Source organism: Pristis pectinata, chromosome 16 (genome assembly GCF_009764475.1).
Source record: "Pristis pectinata isolate sPriPec2 chromosome 16, sPriPec2.1.pri, whole genome shotgun sequence".
Lineage (NCBI taxonomy): Eukaryota > Metazoa > Chordata > Chondrichthyes > Rhinopristiformes > Pristidae > Pristis > Pristis pectinata.
Window position 1 is genome coordinate 21,240,641 of NC_067420.1, and position 20,738 is coordinate 21,261,378.

Here is a 20,738-nt window from a genome sequence, read left to right on the forward strand (position 1 = left end):
CCTGATGCTTTTGTGCCTGGAAAATTATCTAACCCCTTCTAAAAATATTCAGTGACTTGATCTCTATAGCCCTCTGTGAAAGTGAATTCCATAGGTTCACTACTCTCTGAAGAAATTCTTCCTAAAAATCTTGTCCTGTAGCCTGAGATTGTAACCCCTCATTCTAAACATCTCAGACAGGAAAAACATCCTCCCCACATCCAGTGTGTCTAGCCCTGTCAGAATTTTGCAAGATTCATTTTGATCTCCTCGCTTCTTCTAAACTATAGAGTAGAAACCTAGGCGACCTAATCTCTCCTAATACAGCAGAACTGACATTCCAGGAATCAACCTGGTGAACCTTTGTTGCACTCCCTCTGTGACAAATATATGCTTTCTGAGGGAAAGAGACCAAAACAGCACACAGGACTCCAAGTGTGGTTTCACTAAGGCCCTGTATAATGGTAGCTAGATACTCTTGCTCCTGCAATCCTCTTGCTATGAGGACTAACACACTATTTGCTTTCTTAACTGTGCTTCACCTGCATGTTTGCTGGTATAATAGGACACCCAGGTCTCTGTGCATCAACACTTCTTAATCTAAAACCAGATATAATACTCATTCTTCTAAACACCAAATAATATAAGACCAATTTGCTTAATCCCTCTTCATACATCAGGCCTGGAATCAACTCAGTGAAACGTCTCTGCACTGCCTCCAGTTCAAGTATATCTTTCCTTACGTATGAAAACCAAAAGTGTAAGCAGTACTCCACGTGCGGTCTCACCAGTACCATGTACAGTTGCATAATGATTTCCCTATTTTACTACTCGACACTCTTTACAATAAAGGTCAACAAACACATTAGTTGAATGACCTAAGTGTGAAAGTACATAGCAGACTTTTCATTTGTCACTACTCAAATGGCCATTCCCATAATATTATAACATGGCCTTAAGTAGTCACTTTTCATTGATGTTGAAACAAACAGACCTATCCATTTGAAAGCCAACTTGTCAGGTTAGCAGTGTCAAATTCATAAACTTCCTTTTCAGTTCTAAACTATGCACACTCTGAAGATAATGGCAGATATCTTGCATTTTACAAACATTTGAGAGACATTATCATTTTTCCCCTGTTTTTGAATCAATGGTTTAGAAATATTTTCCAAGGTTGCAATGACAGGTAAAACATCTGAAGCAAATCTGGCTTCAAGATCATTCTTTCAGTGCACTTCACATGTTAAATCTCAAATGCCTTTACCAAGTTTGCTTGGCACTTGGAACTCTATACATCAATATCAAACACATTCCATAGTTTCTCTCCTCTCACAACACAGCAACTCATCTTGGGAGTTGTTTCCATTGATTCCAGTTGTATTCCCCCAACAATTACTCTTCCCAGGAGGAGCTAGTGAGGCTGGTCACCATGCTACTTACCAGCAGTCCCTTGTGACCAACATACACTTGCACTTACACAAGAGATCACAGGACAGTGATGATAAATAAGAACCTGCACCAATGTTTTCCTCCATAATGAAGCTATTTCTGAGACAGTTACAGCTACTGCAGCTGAGATGAACTAACTCTGAAAAATGACTGAACAGAAGAAAACACAGTGGAAGGAGAGGTTATCCAGCCACTTCGGGTAGCTCATTCCAAGAAGTGCACACAATCTATCACATGCTCTACCTACGTAAACCTCAAAGGTGCATGAAACTAATCATCAGTTTTGAAATATATCACTGATTTTTCATTGTTACTGGGTATAAATCTTGGAACTCTATCCATCGTCACTGTGCGGTTACCTTCACCATGGCTATAGCAGTTCAAGAAAATGGCTCACCACCACCTTCTCAGGAGCAAATGGAAATAATAACTCCCCTTTTCCCAGATCTTGAAAATGAATTTAAAAAAGGTTAACAGCAGGTGATTGGGAAAATCCCTGTAGAGCTTCTGGCCACAACTATATTTTCACAGATTCATTAGAATTTGCAAATAGCAAACTGAATATTCATTTTCTATGTGAAATCCTGAGGAGAGAAAAATAGTCTTTTCGACTGTATTGATAATTCAGTCATTGATGTAAGTTGGTGGACTGAGTGAACTGATCCCTAAGAAAGACAGAGAGAAATTAAAAGTTAACTTTCTCCAGTTTGTAACTGTTCTGAACAGAAAGGATCGGTGATGATGCTACTTCAATATCCTTTAGTGATAAACTAATCAGTCCCATTCATTTCCCAAGATATATTTATGCACTATTGGTTATCAATAAGGTGTCATTGATCACAAATCAAAATACTGCAGCTCCTGGAAATTTGAATTAAAATGAGAAAATGCTGTAAACTGGTCAGGCAGCATCTGTGTGGAGAGAAAAACATTTCATGTTGGTGACCTCTCATCATAACCGGGAAAAGTTAGAGATTAAACAAGTCTTAAATTTCAGATGAAAGGGTAAGGGGAAGAGAGAACAAGAGGGAAGGTATGTGATAAGGTGAGCCAAGGTGATTGTTCACAGCGGTGGCCCTGAACTTCCAGTTACCTGTCACTTACAATCTCCGTCCCAATCCTGTTTTGGCTTCTCTGTCTTTGTTATCCTACACAGTTCCAATAATTCTCAAGTAGACTCAAGGACCTGCACCTCATCTGCTGACCTTCAGGACTCAACATTGAATTCGTAGATTCAGATTTTCATCCAAAACGGTATTAAGTTTCACATTTCCAACATTCAGGATTTTTCTGCTCTTCTCTTTTGCTACTTCACATTTCATTCACTGCTTCCTACATACGCCTCCTCTAGACATACCTTCCCCACTATTATTCACCTGACACCACCATGGCTACCTGGGTTATTCATTGTCTCCTGATCTCCTCCCTATCGCCTCTCTTTCTTTTTGTTTACTCTGCTAGCACCCCTCCCAACACCTCACCACTACCACCAGCAAATTTCTCAGCAACTTAGAACTTGTTTCATTTCTAACTTTTCCTCTTCTGTTTTTCTCTGCAGATGCTGCATATTTCTAGCATGTTTTGTTTTATTTAAGAGGCCATAAGTGATACCGACAGCACATTGAGGAGCCACACCCTATGCCTTCTACTGTGCTGCAATTTACTTTAGATGTTAAATTTGGGTGCTTAAAAATTATTTAACATTTAAGCTACAGCTCCTGTCTTGCCAATGATCACACCAAAAATGGTTGAATCCTCATCTATGATGCAGAAGATGGTATGTTTGCAAAAAAAAAATCCAAAGGAGAATAAATGTGAGGAGTTTCAATTTTATGGGTCCTCTTGGAGACTCACCTGCTCCAATCTCCTCAATCCCTTCCCATCCACAGGAGTAAGGAAAAATTATCAGACATTAATGATTCCCAAACTATGCGCCGATTCTGGGATCCAAGTCAATAAAGTGTCTAGTTGCACTGAAGCTGAATTGTGGAAGGTGAAATAGGGTCTGTGTTGAGAACAAAATCTGGAAATGTCAGTGGAGATGGCTTGGAACTAGTTCATAGTTGATTTTTGAAGTGCAAGACAGATGGCCAGAATATTGACTTTGGTTAGCCTGTCTGTATCTTAGCATGAAGCTTAATGCCTTTGGCCATGGTATTCTCCAGGGATTTCTTTGCACTATCCAGGAAAATAGCATCTCATCAGCACGAGAAGACTGATGGATCCATGTTGTGCAACTTGGAAATAAATACATTCTTTCACAGTTATTCTCACATATTCTGCATAGCATGAGACACTGCAGTTATTAAACCAAACCTCATTTTTCATAGATCAGAGACAAAGTAAGACAAGTATCAGTTTAGCTTGTTTTATAATAAAATACTGCATTTGATTTGAAACGTATGAAGGCCGACAGCTCGTTACAGCTTAACTTACCTCAGACCAGCATTGCAAATGTGACAGATTTGCAGCAGCCCAGCACAGCATGTGGTCAGAAGCCAATGAGCCAGCCATTATCTGGTAGCATGGAACCATCATGATTAAATGACTGGACCAGGGTCAGAGTTCTGGATCAGTGATCTAGAAGCATGAGTTTGCATTCCTCCTCGGCAGATGGGGAATTTAGATTCAAATAATTAAATGAATATGGAATTTAAAGAAATATCTATGATACCACAGGATTGTAGCAAAAACTCAGCCAGTTCAAGACAAGACAAGATTTCTTTACTAGTCACACGTACATTGAAACACACAGTGAAATGCATCTTTTGTGTAGAGTGTTCCCAGGGCAGCCTGCAAGTGTCACCACACTTCCGATGCCAACATAGCACGCCCACAACTTCCTAGCCCGTACGTCTTTGGAATGTGGGAGGAAACCAGAGCACCCGGAGGAAACCCACACAGACACGGGGAGAACGTACAAACTCCTTACAGACAGCGGCCAGAATTGAACTCGAGTCACTGGCGCTGTAATAGCGTTACGCTAACCGCTACACTACCTGTGCCTGCCCTTAGGAATAGCAAAGGGAAAAAATAACTGGTGGGAGTTGTCTATAGGCCACCAAATAATAACATTACAGTGGCACAGGCAATAAACCAAGAAGTAGATGTAGCAGATGATGCAGAGAGTCTACAGAGAGATATAGATAGGTTAAGTGAGTGGGCAAGGGTCTGGCATGTTGGTAAATGTGAGGTCATCCACTTTGGAAGGAAAAATAGAAGGTCAGATTATTATTTAAATGGTGAAAGATTGCAGCATGCTGTTCATTAATGTTCAGGAAATCTGCTATCCTTAACCAGTCTGGCCCATATGTGATTCCCTAGCTACTGCCCCAAATGTTCCTTGAAAATTTGGCTTGGACAATAAATGCTGATATTCCCAGTGATGTCCACATCCTGTGAATAAAAAAAGCCAGAACCCCTTCCTTAATACATGAAGTTTAACTGAGAGCTGCTGCAGCTCAGTGACTTATCGTTCTCCAATTGCTTCTTATACAATCAGCTGGAGTTATTCCTCCTCATACTTTAAATTTTGGGCTCTTTGTTCATAGTGCTTGTTGCTAAAAGATATTTACTGCCAATATACTGTTCTGTACCAAAGGCTCTGGATAGGAGTCCCTGCCTCTATCACAGGGTACAGATCTAAACTATGATGCAGAAGATGGTATGTTTTCAAAACAAAAACTGGATAGAATAACTGTGAGCAGTTTCAATTTTATGGGTGCTCTTGGGACTCATCTGCTCCAATCTCCTCAATCCCTTTCCATCCACAGGACTAAGGAAAAGGGTACAGAAGCCTGCAGAGCACAGACTGCTTTGAATACAAGATCCACGTGTGGTGTCACTAAGTCTGAGTCGCAGGTCTTAATGAGAAGGTAAGTAGAAGATGGGAAGTTTGATGAGCTTCACACTGATATTTGACCATTCTTGCAGAATTTGAAGGAAGTTCTACGCCAGAACAGGATAGGTTGGGTGTTAAGTCAAAATGGTTAATATGATATGACTCAAATCCTATGGGAACTTCTGTACTTCTGCTTTAATGGTGGTGCATTTGCTGGTCCCTCCCTGCCAACTCCCCTGTGGTATTCAGACAACCTGAGATCTTCAGAGCCCTTGCAACCTGCATCCTGCAACACACCCTTATGATCTTGATCTTCTGGATAATATTCATTTCTTTATCAACTTAAAAAAAGATATAGATCTGAAATAAGAGAAGATACAACAAAAATAATCCATTGCCTGACATACGTATATAGGATGCTTGTATTAAAAGTAGGGTCTGCAAGTTCTGTGTAATGAAGTTATTCAGCTAAGACTAGCTACACAGAGACACAAGAGATTCTGCAGATGCTGGAATCTGAAGCAATGCACACAAAGCGCTGGAGGAACTCAGCAGGTCAGGCAGCATCTGTGGAGGGAAATAAACAGTCGACGTTTCGCGTCAAGACCCTTCATCAGGACTGGAAAGGAAGAGGGCAGAAGCCAGGATATAAAAGTAAGGGGAGGGGGAGGAGCACAAGCTGACAGGTGATAGGTGAGTTCAAGTGAGGGGGGAAGATAGGGGGGAGGGGGAGAATTAAGAAGCTGAGATGTGATAGGTAGAAGAGGCAAAGGGCTGATCAAGACGGAATCTGGTAGGAGAGGACAGTAGACCATGGAATAAAGGGACGGAGGTGCAGAATGAGAGGGAGGTGAGGGCGGGTCGTGAGGGTGGGGGAGGGGAAAGAGAAGGAGTGAGGGGACCATAGGCATGAGGGAAAAAGAGGGAAAACGAAGGAGGGGGAAGGGGGAAAACAGTATTGCAAGGGGAGGGCTTACAGGAAATTAGAGAAATTGATGTTGATGCCATCAGGTTGGAGACTACCAAGGTAGAATATGAGGTGTTGTTCCTCCAACCTGCGTCTGGCCTCAATGTGGCAGTAGAGGAGGCTGTGGATAGTCAGTATGGGAATGGGCAGTGGAATTGAAGTAGCTGACGACTGGGAGATCCTGCCTGTTGTGCAGATGGAGCGAAGGTGGTCGAAGGAGCAAACCCCCAATCTATGTCGGGTCGGGTAGAGGAGGCCGCTCCAGGAGCACCAAATGCAATAAACGACACCCTCAGATTTACAGGTGAAGCGCTGCCTCACCTGGAAGGACTGTCTAGGGCCCCGAATGGTGGTGAGGGAGGAGGTGTAGGGACAGGTGTAACACTTTGCACGGTTGCAGGGATAAGTGCCGGGAGGGTCATTGGTGGGGAGGGATGAGTGGACAAGGGAGCCATGGAGAGAGCAATCCCTGCAGAAAGCGGGGTGGGGGAGCTGTGGAGGGGAAGACGTGCCTGGTGGTGGGATCCCCTTGGAGGCGGCAGAAGTTCCAGAGAATGACGTGTTGGATGCAGAAGCTCATGGGGTGTCCCTGTTATGTCGGAGGTGGGGGGTAATGGGGTGAGGGCAGATGTATGGGGAATGGAGGAGATGCGGGTGAGGGCAGTATTGATGGTGGTGGAAGGAAACCCCGTTCACTGAAAAAGGAGGACATCTCGGATGTCCTGGAATGGAAAGCCTCATCACAAGAACAGATGCAGCTGAGGCGGAGAAACTGGGAGAAGGGAATAGCATCCTTACAATTGACAATGTGGGGAGAGGTGTAGTCAAGGTAACTGTGAGAGTTGGTGGGTTTGTAGAAGATGTTTGTGGATAATCTGTCTCTGGAGATGGAGACAGAGAGATCCAGAAAGGGGAGAGAGGTGTCAGAGACGGACCAAGTGAATCTGAGGGCAGGGTGGAAGTTGGAGACAAAGATGATAAAATTGACGAGTTCAGCACGGGTGCAGGAAGTGGCCTCAATGCAGTCGTCAATACAGCAGAGAAAGAGTTGGAGAGTGTTACCAGTGTAGGCTTGGAACATGGACTGTTCCACGCAGCCGGTGAAAAGGCAGGCACAGCTGGGGCCCACGTGGATGCCCATGGCTACACCTTTGGTTTGGAGAAAGTGGGAGGAGCTGAAAGAGAAGTCGTTGAGGGTGAGTACCAGTTCTGCCAGACGGAGGAGGGTGGCAGTGGAGGGGAACTGGTTGGGTCTGTTGTCGAGAAAGAAGTGGAGAGCCTTAAGGCCTTCCTGATGGGAGATGTAAATGTACAGGAACTTGACATTCATTGTGAAAATGAGGTGGTCAGGGCCAGGGAACTGAAAGTTGTTGAAGTGATGGAGAACATGCAAAGTGTCACGGACGTAGGTGGGAAGGGACTGGACCAAGGGGGACAAAATGGAGTCAAGATATGAGAACACGAGTTCAGTGGGGCAGGAGCAGGCAGAAACAATGGGCCTACCAGGGCAGTTGGTTTGTGGATCTTAGGTAGAAGGTAGAAATGGGCAGTACGGGGTAGGGGGACTATGAGGTTGGAGGCAGTAGAGGGGAGATCTCCAGAGGTGATGAGGATGATGACTGCGTGGGGGACAATGGTTTGATGCTCCTTGGTGGGGTCCTGGTTGAGGGGTAAGTAAGAGGAGGTATCCGAGAGTTGACATCTGGCCTTGGTAAGGTAGAGGTCAGTCCGCCAGACTACAACAGCACCGCCCTTGTCTGCAGGTTTGATGGTAAGATTAGAATTAGTCAGAGAGAGTGGAGGGCAGTGCGTTCAGAGGGAGTGAGGTTGGAATAGGTAATGGGAGTGGTGAAGTTGAGACGGTTAATGTCCCATCGGCAGTTAGAGATGAAAAGATTTAGAGCGGGCAGAAGGCCAGAGCGGGATGTCCAGGAGGCTTAAGGCAGGAGACAGGATCATCAGTGGCGGGTGGGGAATCCTTGCCGAAGAAGTAGGCCCGGAGACAGAGGCGACAGAAGAAGAGCTTGGCGTCATGGTAGCCAGGAAACTCTTTGAGGTGCAGGCGCCGGGGGACAAAGGTAAGGCCCCTGCTGAGGACAGGATGTTCCGCCTCAGAGAGGGGAAGGTTGGGGGGGGTGGGATAGTGGCCAGGGTTGCAGCTGGGGTCAAGGGAGGGTAGAGGGTTGGAGGGGTCAGAGGAGGGTTGGAGGGGTCAGGGTAAGTGGGGTGAGAGGAAGATAGGGACAGTGAAGGGGGGATGAGGGGCAGGGGGACACTTGAGAGTCCAGGGGTGGGTGGGGAGCGGTGGTGGAAGAACAGGAACAGTAGGACCCAGCGGCTGTGTGAGAGGTCTCGACCCGGAGGTGGCGGGGGCCGAGGTCGGAGCCGGAGGCAGCGGGGGCTGAGGTCGCAGCAGGAGGCAGCGGGGGCCGAGGTCGGAGCCGGAGGCGGCGGGGCCATGACCTGGAGGCAGCTGGGGCTGAGGTTGCTACATCCTGCTTTGCTTTTTGCTCTGCAGATGACTTGGTGCAGTTATCTTCGGCTAACTGACATTCTCCACGGTTGAATGCATTTGAAGTGATGTCTGGCAGAGGCAGGTTGATTGATGGTACATGCAGTGAATGCATAAAACTCTTAAGCAGATGAGGTTGGCAGCATTTATTCTTCCTCTGCTGCTTCTTCTGACTGTCTGACTTCAAAATGGAAGAAGAATGATCATGAAGGATTTCAGAGCAGCACAGTTTACATGTGACTCGCATAGTCTTGAAATTCGCTGATACAAAGTCTGAGAAGTTACATGCAGCCCAAAGCATGAACGAGAAGAGAAGCAATTTAGAAAAATAAACTGCTGCTGGGTTATGGTTTCCAACTTCCCTTTCCTTAATTCCTCCTTAGCTTCTCTGGCATTTTTGGTATGAACGAGGCTTGAGAGAGGTGGTGATAGATTCTTCTTCAATAACTTTTCAATTTAGAGGAAGGGAGTTGACATAATATTGCTCTGTTTCATTGAGAAATTTCAGTCCAGTTTTTTTTCTTTTTTTTTGTCTTTTTTTTGTCTTTTTTTTTGAAAGTTTCTTTTTAGTTTGGTTTGATTATTTACAATTTTTTATTGATTTGGGGATTTTTTTTCTTTTCTTTTATATACACAATAAATCTTTCTCTTTCCTTTCTTTTACACTATATTCATCTACTAGAGATCGTGAGATCTAAAGATTTCTTTATATATTTTATTATTCTTTATGATTATCTATGCCATGATTGTTCTCTTGATCTCTTTGTATTACATGTACAATCATCGATGTTATATATTAATCTGTTGTAGCCGAACGTGACGCATTCCCAAAAGGAAAACTCGGAGACGTTGTGGCTGAATTGGAGCAGTTTACTGTGTGAAGCAAAACGCGCACGCGCACAAAGATACCTGAGAGCGCCTCTGGTGGATGTGGCGTCAGGATCCCGCCAGAAGGCCAGCCCCATGGTTAGCTCGCGACGCGCTACTGCGCGTCCTCCCGCAGCCGCCGATGGCGGTTCAAATCCTGTAAGGACGGGCCGCTACACCACCCCCCCAGAAGCGTCCATCGGGGGCGTTGGACCCCCAGTCTGTGTGTCCCTCTTGGGTGGCCTGCCCCGTCGGCGCGGTGAGGGAACATTCACCAGCTGTTCAATGTCCAAATGCGCCAGTTTGAGGCGGTCCACCGTAAAAGTCTCTTCGCAGCTACCCACCTCCACAACACACATAGATCCATTGTGTCGGAGCAACCTGAAGGGTCCCTTGTACAACCTCTGCAGCAGTGACTTGTGTATGTCCCTGCAGATGAAAACGTACTCACAGTCTTGGAGGTCCTTAGGGATAAAGGACGGTGTAGTGCCATGTCTGGAGGTGGGAACTGGTGCCAGGGTCCCCACCTTATCCCATAGCCTTGTCAGCACTTCCGCCGGCATCCCTGCTGGACCTTGGGCCTCTGGCACGAACTCGCCTGGGACTGTCAGGGGAGTGCCGTAGACTAACTCTGTTGAGGAGGTGCCCAGGTCCTCCTTGGGGGCTGTGCGGATGCCCAGTAAAACCCAGGGGAGCTTATCTGTCCAGTTGGGCCCCCTGAGGCGTGCCATCAGGGCTGATTTGAGATGCCTGTGGAACCGCTTGACCAAACCGTTGGACTGGGGATGGTACGCCATGGTGTGATGAAACCGAGTGCCCAAGAGCTGCGCCAGTGCTATCCACAGGCCTGACGTGAAGTGCCCCTCTGTCGGAGGTGATGTCCGCTGGGAGTCTGAACCTGGCGATCCAGTTTGCGATGAGCGTCCTGGCGCAGGATTCGGCAGATGTGTCTGTTAGCGGCATGGCCTCCGGCCATCTGGTGAACCTGTCGACCATGGTAAAGATATACCTGGCGCCCCCGGAGACGGGCAGGGGGCCGACGACGTCCACATGGATGTGCTGAAACCTCCCGAGCATCGGCTGGAACTGCTGGAGGGGGGCCTTCACATGCCGCTGGACTTTGGCGGTCTGGCAGTGTATGCAGGTCCAGGCCCAGTGTCCGACCTGCTTGCGCAAACCATGCCAAATGAATTTGTCCACTACCAATTTGATAGATGCCCAGATGGACGGGTGGGCCAAGCCACGTAGTGTGTCGAAAACCCGTCGCCTCCATGCTGCTGGTACCACAGGCCGGGGTCTGCCGGTAGACGTGTCGCACAGGAGCCGAACCACAGTTGGGCGGACGGGGACATCCTCCAACTGGAGTCCCGAAGTGGCGGAGCGGTAGGCCAGGATCTCTGAGTCCGCCTGTTGCGCCTGTGCCAGCGCCGTGCAGTTGACCCCTGGGGATGAGGTGGTCACTGAGTGGATGTGGGGGCGGGACAGCGTGTCGGCGACCACATTGCTCTTCCCTGCGATGTGGCAGACATCCATGGTGAACTCCGAAATAAAGGAGAGGTGCCTTTGCTGCTGAGCCGACCATGGGTCCGATACTTTTGCAAGGGCGAAGGTGAGGGGCTTGTGATCTGTATATACGGTGAAATCCCTTCCTTCGAGGAAATACGGGAAGTGTCGGATAGCCAGGTAGAGCGCTAGCAACTCCCTGTCGAAAGCTCTGTACTTAACCTCCGGTGGTCGCAGGGGCCGGCTGAAAAAGGCAAGCCGTTGCCACTGGCCCTCGACGAGCTGCTCCAGGATTCCGCCGACCGCCGTGTCGAAAGTGTCGACTGTGAGCGCCATGGGCACGTCAATTCTCGGGTGTACCAGGAGGGTCGCTTTCGCCAACGCTTCTTTGGTCCGCTCGAAAGCCTCGGTGGACTCCGCGTCCCATGCCACCTCTTTGGCTTTGCCGGCCATTAGACCGAACAAAGGCCTCATGATGCGCGCTGCCGCCGGCAAGAACCGATGATAGACATTTACCATCCCCACAAATTCCTGTGGGCCCTTGACCGTGCTGGGTCTGGGGAACTGGCGGATGGCCTGGACTTTGTCTGGTAGTGGGGCGGCACCATGCTGGTTGACCCTGTGGCCTAAGAAGTCAATTTCTGTCAGCCCGAATTGGCACTTCGCCGGGTTGATTGCCAGTCCGTGGTCGCTCAGGCGCTGGCAGAGTTGGCGCAAATGTGCCACGTGCTCTTGGCGTGACTTGCTGGCCACCAGGATATCGTCTAGGTAGGTGAAGATGAAATCCAGGCCTCGCCCTACCGAGTCCATAAGCCTCTGGAAAGTCTGGGTGGCATTCTTGAGGCCGAAAGGCATCCTTAGGAATTCGAACAACCTGAAGGGGGTGATGAGGGCTGTCTTGGGCACATCGTCTGGGTGTACAGGGATCTGATGGTACCCCCGGACCAGGTCTATTTTTGAAAAGATGGCCGCCCCGTGCAGGTTTGCCGTGAAATCTTGGATGTGAGGCACTGGGTATCGGTCGGCGGTTGTGGTGTCATTGAGTCTCCTGTAGTCCCCGCAGGGTCTCCACCCTCCTGCGGACTTGGGTACCAGGTGTAGCGGAGATGCCCACGGGCTGTCCGAGAGACAGATGATCCCCATCTCCTCCATCTTCCAAAACTCCTCCTTGGCAAGGTGGAGCTTGTCGGGTGGGAACCTACGGGCTCGGGCGTGCCCTGTGTGGGAATGTGGTGTTGCACTGGTAGTGGAGAACTGCGGGGTGATGATGGAGGGGAAATCTGCCAGCACCCTGGTGAACTCATTGCCCGAAAGTGTGACTGAGTCCAGGTGGAGGGCTGGGAAGTGGGCTTCTCCGAGCTGGAAGGTCTGGAAGGTCTCGGCGTGGACCAAACGCCGGCCCTTCAGGTCGACCAGTAGGCGGTTGGCCCGTAGGAAATCCGCCCCTAGTAACGGCCGCGATACTGCTGCTACCGTGAAGGTCCAGGTGAAGGAGCTGGGTCAAAAATGCAGTGGAATGGTGCGCGTGCCATATGTTCGGATGGTGGTACCATTTGCGGTGGTGAGGTCTAGGCCTGGGGCCGCGTTATGGGTGTCCATGTTGGAGGGGGGAAGAATGCTGATTTCGGCCCCGGTGTCCACCAGGAAACGTCGCCCGGAGCGTCGGTCCCAGAGGAATAGGAGGCTGTCTCGATGGCCAGCCGTCGAAGCCACTAGCGACGGCTGGCCCCGGCATTTCCCGGGAAGGCACATGGTGGGCGGCAGCGGCGTGCGTTTGACCCCCATCTCTGATGGTAAAAGTACCATCGGTCCGAACCTTCATCCTTGTCCCCTGCAGGCCTCTGTGGCTTCGGTTGTGGGGTTTTGGCCTTGGGCTGCGCAGTCGTGGTTAGGTAGATGGAAGCCACTCCCCGCTGCTTACTCTGCCACAGAATGTTCGCCCTGGCTGCAAGTCTGCGCGGGTCGCTGAAATCTTCACCCGCGAGGAGGAGGCGAATGTCCTCCGGCAGTTGCTCAAGGAACAACTGCTCGAATAAAAGGCACGACCTATGGCTATCCATAAGCGCCAGCCTGTCATTCATCAGCTCGGATGGCTTGTGGTCGCCCAGGCCGTGTGCAGAAGCCGCGCGGCTTGTTCGCGGCGGGAGAGTCCAAAAGTACGGATTAGGAGCGCCTTGATGCTGGCGTACCTATCCTCCGTTGGTGGTTGGTGCAGGAAGTCGATGATCCGGCCTGCCATGTCTTGGTCGAGTGCGCTGACCACGTGGTGATACCACGTGGCATCGGCTGTAATGCCTCTGATGCTGAACTGGGCCTCAGCCCGCTCAAACCAGACCTGGGGCTGAGCGGCCCAGAAAGTCGGGAGCTTGTGTGAGTCGTTGGAATTCATGTCGCGGGTTCCAGATACCGTCTGGAAGCGTCGGGGTCACCAAATGCAGCCGAATGCGACGTGTTCCCGAAAGGAAAACTCGGAGACGTTGTGGCTGAATCAGAGCACACTTTACTGTGTGAAGCAAAACGCGCACGTGCACAAAGATACCTGAGAACCTCTCCGGCGGACGTGACGTCAGGATCCCGCTAGAAGGCCCGGCCCGTGGTTAGCTCGTGACGTGCTGCCGCGCATCTGCCCGCAGCCGCCAATGGCGGTTCGAGTCCCGTAAGTACGGGCCGCTACACTGTATTAATCTGGAAACTAATAAAAAGATTGATAAAGAAAGAAAAGAGATTCAGAGGTGGTTGGTTGGAGGGAGGGATGGCAAACATTGCCATGATTACTATTCTCCCTGTATTATGAATCATTTTCTCCATTGGTGCAGGCAACAGTAGGCTGCATGCTGGCTGTGAGAGAAGGAATATCTCTAGGTGAAGGTTATTAGTCTCAGGGAAACATTAATGATAAACTCTAAAACACTGTGACACAATGAAGGCAAGCATGTGGCGGTCATACTCACAACAGAGCAGTTTGGAAGGAATGATTGATTGTTCCTGCTTTGCCAGAGCAGATCAGTTTATTCCATTTATCAGTATGATGGGGGTATTTACTGCCAAAACATCCTCCTTTCAATATGCCCAGATTATGTCTTAACTAAAACAACACCATAAAATTCACTTTGGTCAGGGCTGATTCAGTCATGTGGTTAGAAGTCTTCCAGCAATCACATTGGTCAGGAAACTCAATGCCTGATGCCAGGAGTCTAATTAACTGTTAAGATAAATAGGATATAGAAGTCTTTTGGCTGCAAATTATCTGATGATTAAATGACAGTAACCAGAATAACACTGCTGTGTCAGTCTATATAACTTCTATGTATTGCCAGCGTGGTTGTGAAACAAAGAAACTTTCAACATGGAGCTGTAACAACCTTAGTTCAGGTTTGACTCTGCACTTTGCAGACTCTGCACAGATTAGGAAAACACTCCTTTGGGTATTTTTCCAGTCTTACATGAAGAGAGCGATTTTGTGTAGACATTGTTTTGCTCATCAGCAATTAAGTGAAAGCTTCCATATTTCATTTCCAAAGAGGACATTTAAATGCTAACCACAAACAGGAATTCAGGAATCGCAACCAGCACTGAACTAGCAATATACCTCTACAGTTTTCCTAACATAGTTAAACTGCGTGCATCACTACTGGCTGTGAAACCGCATTTTATAGTTTACAAGAATATGTTGCTTTGATAGAAATTTATGGAATCCAGGTATCATTTCTTTCTTTTACTTCAAAACATTTGGCTGATTATTGGCATTAATCCAAAAGGCAGAAAGCCAATATCAATTCCAAACATCTGGTGACCAGCTGTTCTAATACATCCATTTGCTGAACTAAAAAAAACAAAAAATAAATACAAAAATTCAAAATGAAGATTTAAAAAAATCTTTGCAATAGGAAATGTTATAATGTTTAATTTGGATACATTAAGGAATGCATGAGTGGCAGTTTCCTTTATGTTGTGAGTGAAAATTTCAAATGCAGAGAGTAGGAGTAGCCATACCATGTAATTCACTCTTCTACTTTTCTAAGATCAGCCATGATCTGATTGGAAGGCAGGGCAGGAGCAAGGGGCTGGATGGTCAACACCTAGTTGGAACAAAATTGCATCTAAACAAAACTGAACAAACTTCATTTGCCTGAACAAATATATTCTGACTAAAGATTGATTTCAGACCAAACCTTACAGAAAACTTCAAGGGAGCATGACAACAGAATGTTTAAAACTTAATTTAAAAGGGCAGCCATCTAATAAGTTTCTTTCTTTAAAAGTATTCATGATAGCTTTTGACATTCCTGGAATGGCATTCTTTTACACCTTGCCCATTTTAAATTCTTTAAATTACAAGCCCATCAATACAACTGACTGAAGTGGAAAGTTGCCTTAAAATTTCAAATTGGTTGTCAGATGAACTGGAAGGAGAATATTACATGTATCACACCCACCCAGCCTGACCCTGTGCCGATTTCCAGTGATAGCATCACTTGCAAAATGAAGGGGAGCTTGCATCATGAAGCATCCTTGTCATTAGAAAGTTACCTGTAACTTAAATATCAAAACAATTTGTCACGTCATTTTTCACTGAAAGCTTTTATTTTAAGACTACTCACAAAGGCAATACAACATTTACCTTGTCTTCCTACTGTAGTACATTTAAGAGTTAGTGTATTTTTAAGAACTGGGTATACCATGTGGTATGACTTTTGATACATTGTTGTACCAGCCACTGTTTTGAGCTGGGAGTTGACTGCTTTCAATAAAGGGTTCTATTTTGTAATGTTACTTCTGGTATTTGCCTTAGTAAAGAGACAAGCACTTGAAATACCAAGTCTTGGTAAATGGGATTAATATAGATGGATAATAATGGTTGGCATGGACATGATGAAAGACTCTGTGTTTCTTCCGAAACTCTATTGGAAACTGCGATGGCCATCCAATTCCAAGCAAGCCAGCTCTTTTCAGAATAATGTCCACATACCAAAAACAAAGATGAATTAGCTACTGTAAATTACCCCCCATGTAATGATGGCAGTAGGAATATCAGAGGGCATTTGTTGGGTATGTAAGTGGGTATAGGTTATGGGGAAATAAGTGGCAGAATGGGATGGATGGGAATGCTATGAGAACTAGCATAGACTCAATGGGCTGAATGGCCTCCATCTATGTCATGAGAGAATGAGAGATATGAGAAACTGAGCAGGCAACATCTGCCCCTCCTCTACCAACAGGTGTCCCGTCTTGTGAACCTTTGGTAACAATCTGAGGCAGGCTTTGAATTGAACCATACAACTACATAGCCATAAAGCTATAGGTCTAATTAAATGTGCCAGTGAATAATTACCTCTCACTGTGATGGGACGAAATTATGGCATGAAGCCCTGGTGTGAAAGTGTCAACAGGTGTATAAGCATCAATTTGGTGCGACGTTCCCCAATTTTAGAATTTTAACCCCTCTCTCACCCACCTATTTTGCAGGTTTAATATCAAAGTCAGTGTGTACTGGCTAAAACAAAAATCAGCATTAAGCATAAACTGATAGAGGTAACAGAATAGTCTTCAGTCTCATTCCACAGAGAACCTTACAAATTTAGTGATTGCTGGGCCTCTACTTAAAATGCTGTATACTAAGCTTCGAAGTCTTAACAATCATGCCAAATAGCCACCTGCAGATGACATCCCCAAGCAGACATGAGCTATTTGCTTGTGTGCAGCTTTACAATGACAATTTTGCAACATTGCAGTGTATCATGGAGGAAATGGCAAATCCAAGGATATCTGAAGCAGAACCAAGCTGCAAAGTCCCACATTTCTGAAGACCCAGGAGGAACATTTCCAATGGTTGTTGTATTGGAGGGTTTGGATTCCAGAAAGTTAACAAAATGTATTTTCAAGCTTTGGTAGACTTGGAGATCAGTTAGAATGAACTACTACACACAGTTTCATTGATTTCATTGTTGCTATTGAGTCTGTATCAAGCTAATTAATTTTGGGGCAGCATCTTAAGAGATAAAAAGAAAGAGATAAAGTGATTTGGAGAATAAATTTTAGAGCTTCGGGCCTAAGGTGATGATGGATGCAGAAATGGGAAAAACTGTGGACACTCAAGAACCCAGAATGGAGGAACACAGATTGGAAGACTATAGCACTAGAGTGATCTATGGATGCATTTATAAATAAGGAAGACAATTTTTAAAGCACGATGTTGCAACTCTGGGATGCAATGTAGATCAGTACATACAGGAGTGAATGAGTGAATGGGACTTAGTGTTATTAGGATATGAGCAGCAAAATTCTGGTTCTCATGGAGGGTGCAAAGCGTTACGCTGGCTGGGAGACACTGGAAAAGTTGAGTCTAAAGATAACAAAGGCATGAACCTGGGTTTCAGCAGCAGGTTAGCTAAAGATAGGGGTAGAAATAGAAATGGAAGTACATGCCACTAATAACAGAGTTTCCCTGTTCTTCAAACATGACAACTAGTTTGCAAACATTCTAGCTTGAGACAATGAACAGGGGGATGGATGGAGTTTGTGGCAGTAATTGAAGATAATGTCTTGCTCTTCTAAATATTGAATTTTAAGGTATTCTTGTTCATTCAATGTAGGTAAAGTGTCAAGAGCTGAGTTGCCCCCTTACAAAGCTTTGCCCATTATTTCTTAGTCAAACGCTATTACTTGGATAAGACTTCTGTAGTCTTTCAAAGACCTTCACAATTTTTGACAGATAATTGATATTCATTTTTAATTATCACCATCCCTTTACTTATATGTAATTTTCTGGTTCTGTACACTTGCCATCTGTCTGAATCTGCTCCTGATGCTATGATATTGGATGAAGAAGGCACATTGAAGAAAATGGCATACTTCAATTTGAATTAGCTTAAAACCTGCCAATAACCATTCAGGTTTAAATTATGTCAATATCTAAAATTCTGTGCCATGTTTTCCAGAACCACATAATAGAACAGAGGAAGCAATAGAGAGGGGATGAATTGCCTCACTGTTTCCAGTACATAATCAAGGAAGCCAATTTTTGTGGCAGAAAACTGAACAGAAGCCATTGCCACTAACTTTCCACCATTAAACCACTTTTCACTAATTCACTCATGCACTTTGGCCCTTCCTGCAATCAAATTGCTGATCCCTGAAAGGTTTATTTAAGTATTTAGTAACATAGACCAGTGCTGCTGTATCTCAAAGTTTGTTGCTATTATATTTGAGATACTCAGATTAATGTAAACTGAGATAACTGAGATTTATAAAGTGAGCTGTTGTCAGGGTCAACAAAATAGAAAGATTTCAAGAATCTGACAAGCAACTTTCTCCAGTGATTTTTTTTTGGCAACTTTGCCTGTGCACCTGGATGTGTTTCTCATTGCTACTGAAAAGATCAAACCACTGGCAGTTTTTCAGATTCCCACCTGCACTTGAGGTCTGTGCAAAAGGCAAAGGATTATTGTTTAAAATTATTATGGTGAACCATGTTCTGATTTCTATTGCCAGCTAACATTCTTAAAATAAAAACAGAAAATGTTGGAAACACTCAGGCCAGGCAGCATCTGTGGTCAAAGAAACAGAGTTAACATTTGAGATCAAAGACCCTTCAGCAGAAAAACTTCTTTTAAAATAATATAACATTTCAGTTTCCACCTTAACATGTGCATGTTCAAATCATCTTTTCACTCTCTTTAGAAGTGCTTAAAGTACTAATTTAAAACAATGCTTTCTACTTCCTTGCTAACTATCTGTAAGAATTCTGGGGAGCTCCAGGAGGGTTAGATGTCTTGCATATCATTGCATGACATTATCAAAGAGAAGAAGCTCAATACAAATTGCAGCAACGGAGAGTCAGACCACATAAAAGTGGAATGCAGCTCAATAGCTACCATCTCACCAAGAATATCCAGATAGCAGTCAGATGCTGATCTTAGTCAGATGGTCCTCTGCAGTATATTCCAGATCATGTGTCAAGAACACATGTAGTGTAATGTTTTCCTCATAATAAACTCATTCAGGATGGTGAAGAATGTTACCACACTTGTCTCCCAGATGGCCCAAAGCTGTTTTGCACACAACCATTCTTAACTAAACAGCATTCATTCCACGTTACTTATCATTCCAACACCCTAAGAAATATTGTTAGACAATCATTTCCTCATCTTGGAAGACAATTTTGACCTTTTATCAAAAATCAATCAATTAATGCTTTGAAGGCTTTTAAAACGTTTATTTTGGCAACAGCTTTATTAAAAGACTATTTAAGCAGCAGGGGAGCTCATTTTTAAAAGTTATGCATCTCTGCACCCAAACAATCCAATAACAGCCAGTGGATATAAATCCCATTGTGTACTAATTTTTAAAAGAAGGTTTATTAATAAGATTATTGAAATAAATACTTTCAACATATAGCAAGCAATAAGCACCCTCAGGGCTAACACAGTCAAGATTTATTGGAGCTGACACAAAGGAAATCTGTACTTGATTATTTTTCACCTTTTTACCCCATTCTCTTTTCAGTTTCTTTGAGATCTTTTGTATCAATTGATTATTTGCACAAATGTATACTCTTATTAAGTAACCAATACTTAAATGTTACTTTAATATTATTCTAGATTCCATAAACAATTTATATATTTTTCATTTTGATGTAACAACAATTATAAAAATGTTAAACATTAAAGCTAATGATATCAGAAACAATAAGCCTAAAAGATTTAATTTTCTTAAATTAGCACCGCTCAAGAAACTTAAAACGATGTCGATTTTTGTTTTAAAATATTGTGTTTTATCAGGATAGTACAATCAAGTTTTGATCTTCCTTTATTGTGGCTAGTACTAACCTTTTAAACCTTGATTCATAGAATAACATATCTTCTTTGATACAATTTAGTGCATCAACATCCTGGCCACGAACTATAGCTCACAGTTTTGCAAAGCTTTGCTGAGAGGAAAGTAATTAAACATCATCATTCCATGATATATGTTTTCACAGTGGGGCCTAGGTGCTGTGAAACTGCAACAATTGACTTTTAGATGATATTAAGTGAATAATAATTAGTATGCATAGATTTATGGTATCATTTAGATAACGTGGTCTATCTCATACTCCTAATATGGAAAACTACTTCATTCATGCCATTGTCATGTTACTGATTATATTTTTTTATTTATGTACAAATTATTAACATGCACTGAATACTGAAAAGTTGGTGTTCTTGCTTAGTAAACCTGGATTCAATCTGCCACCACCGGAGCAAGTAATTGGAAAGACGTGTGCTTTGAGATAATTGTTAACTCCTGCCAATACAATAGAATCAAATACAAATATAAATATTAATCTTTTAAGCAGTTCTCAAATTATAGAATCAAATAGAATCAAATACAAATATTAATCTTTTAAGCAGTTCTCAAATTATACAGGATTTTTCTAAACATAATCAAAAAGGATTTAGTACATATAAAAACAAAAAATCCTGATCTTTGATCTGTTCTAAAGGCAGGTCATGGATGTGGAACATTGACTTTGTTTCTCTCTCCACAGATGCTGCCTGACCAGTTCAGTATTTCCAGCAGCTTCTGTTTTGATTATAGGCCTTCAGCTCCTGCAGTATTCTTGCTTCAGCATTCTGTGC

At 44.8% G+C, this 20,738-nt stretch overlaps 1 protein-coding gene across 1 annotated transcript in view; it reads left to right on the forward strand.

Moving 5' to 3' along the window:
* Positions 1-20,738, forward strand: part of LOC127578724 (CCN family member 2-like) — a 45,954-nt gene that overhangs the window by 4,676 nt on the left and 20,540 nt on the right. The window contains exon 2 of the mRNA XM_052031100.1: positions 5,202-5,303. The gene's annotated coding sequence lies outside the window, so the exon portion shown is untranslated. The remainder of the gene's footprint in view (positions 1-5,201; positions 5,304-20,738) is intronic.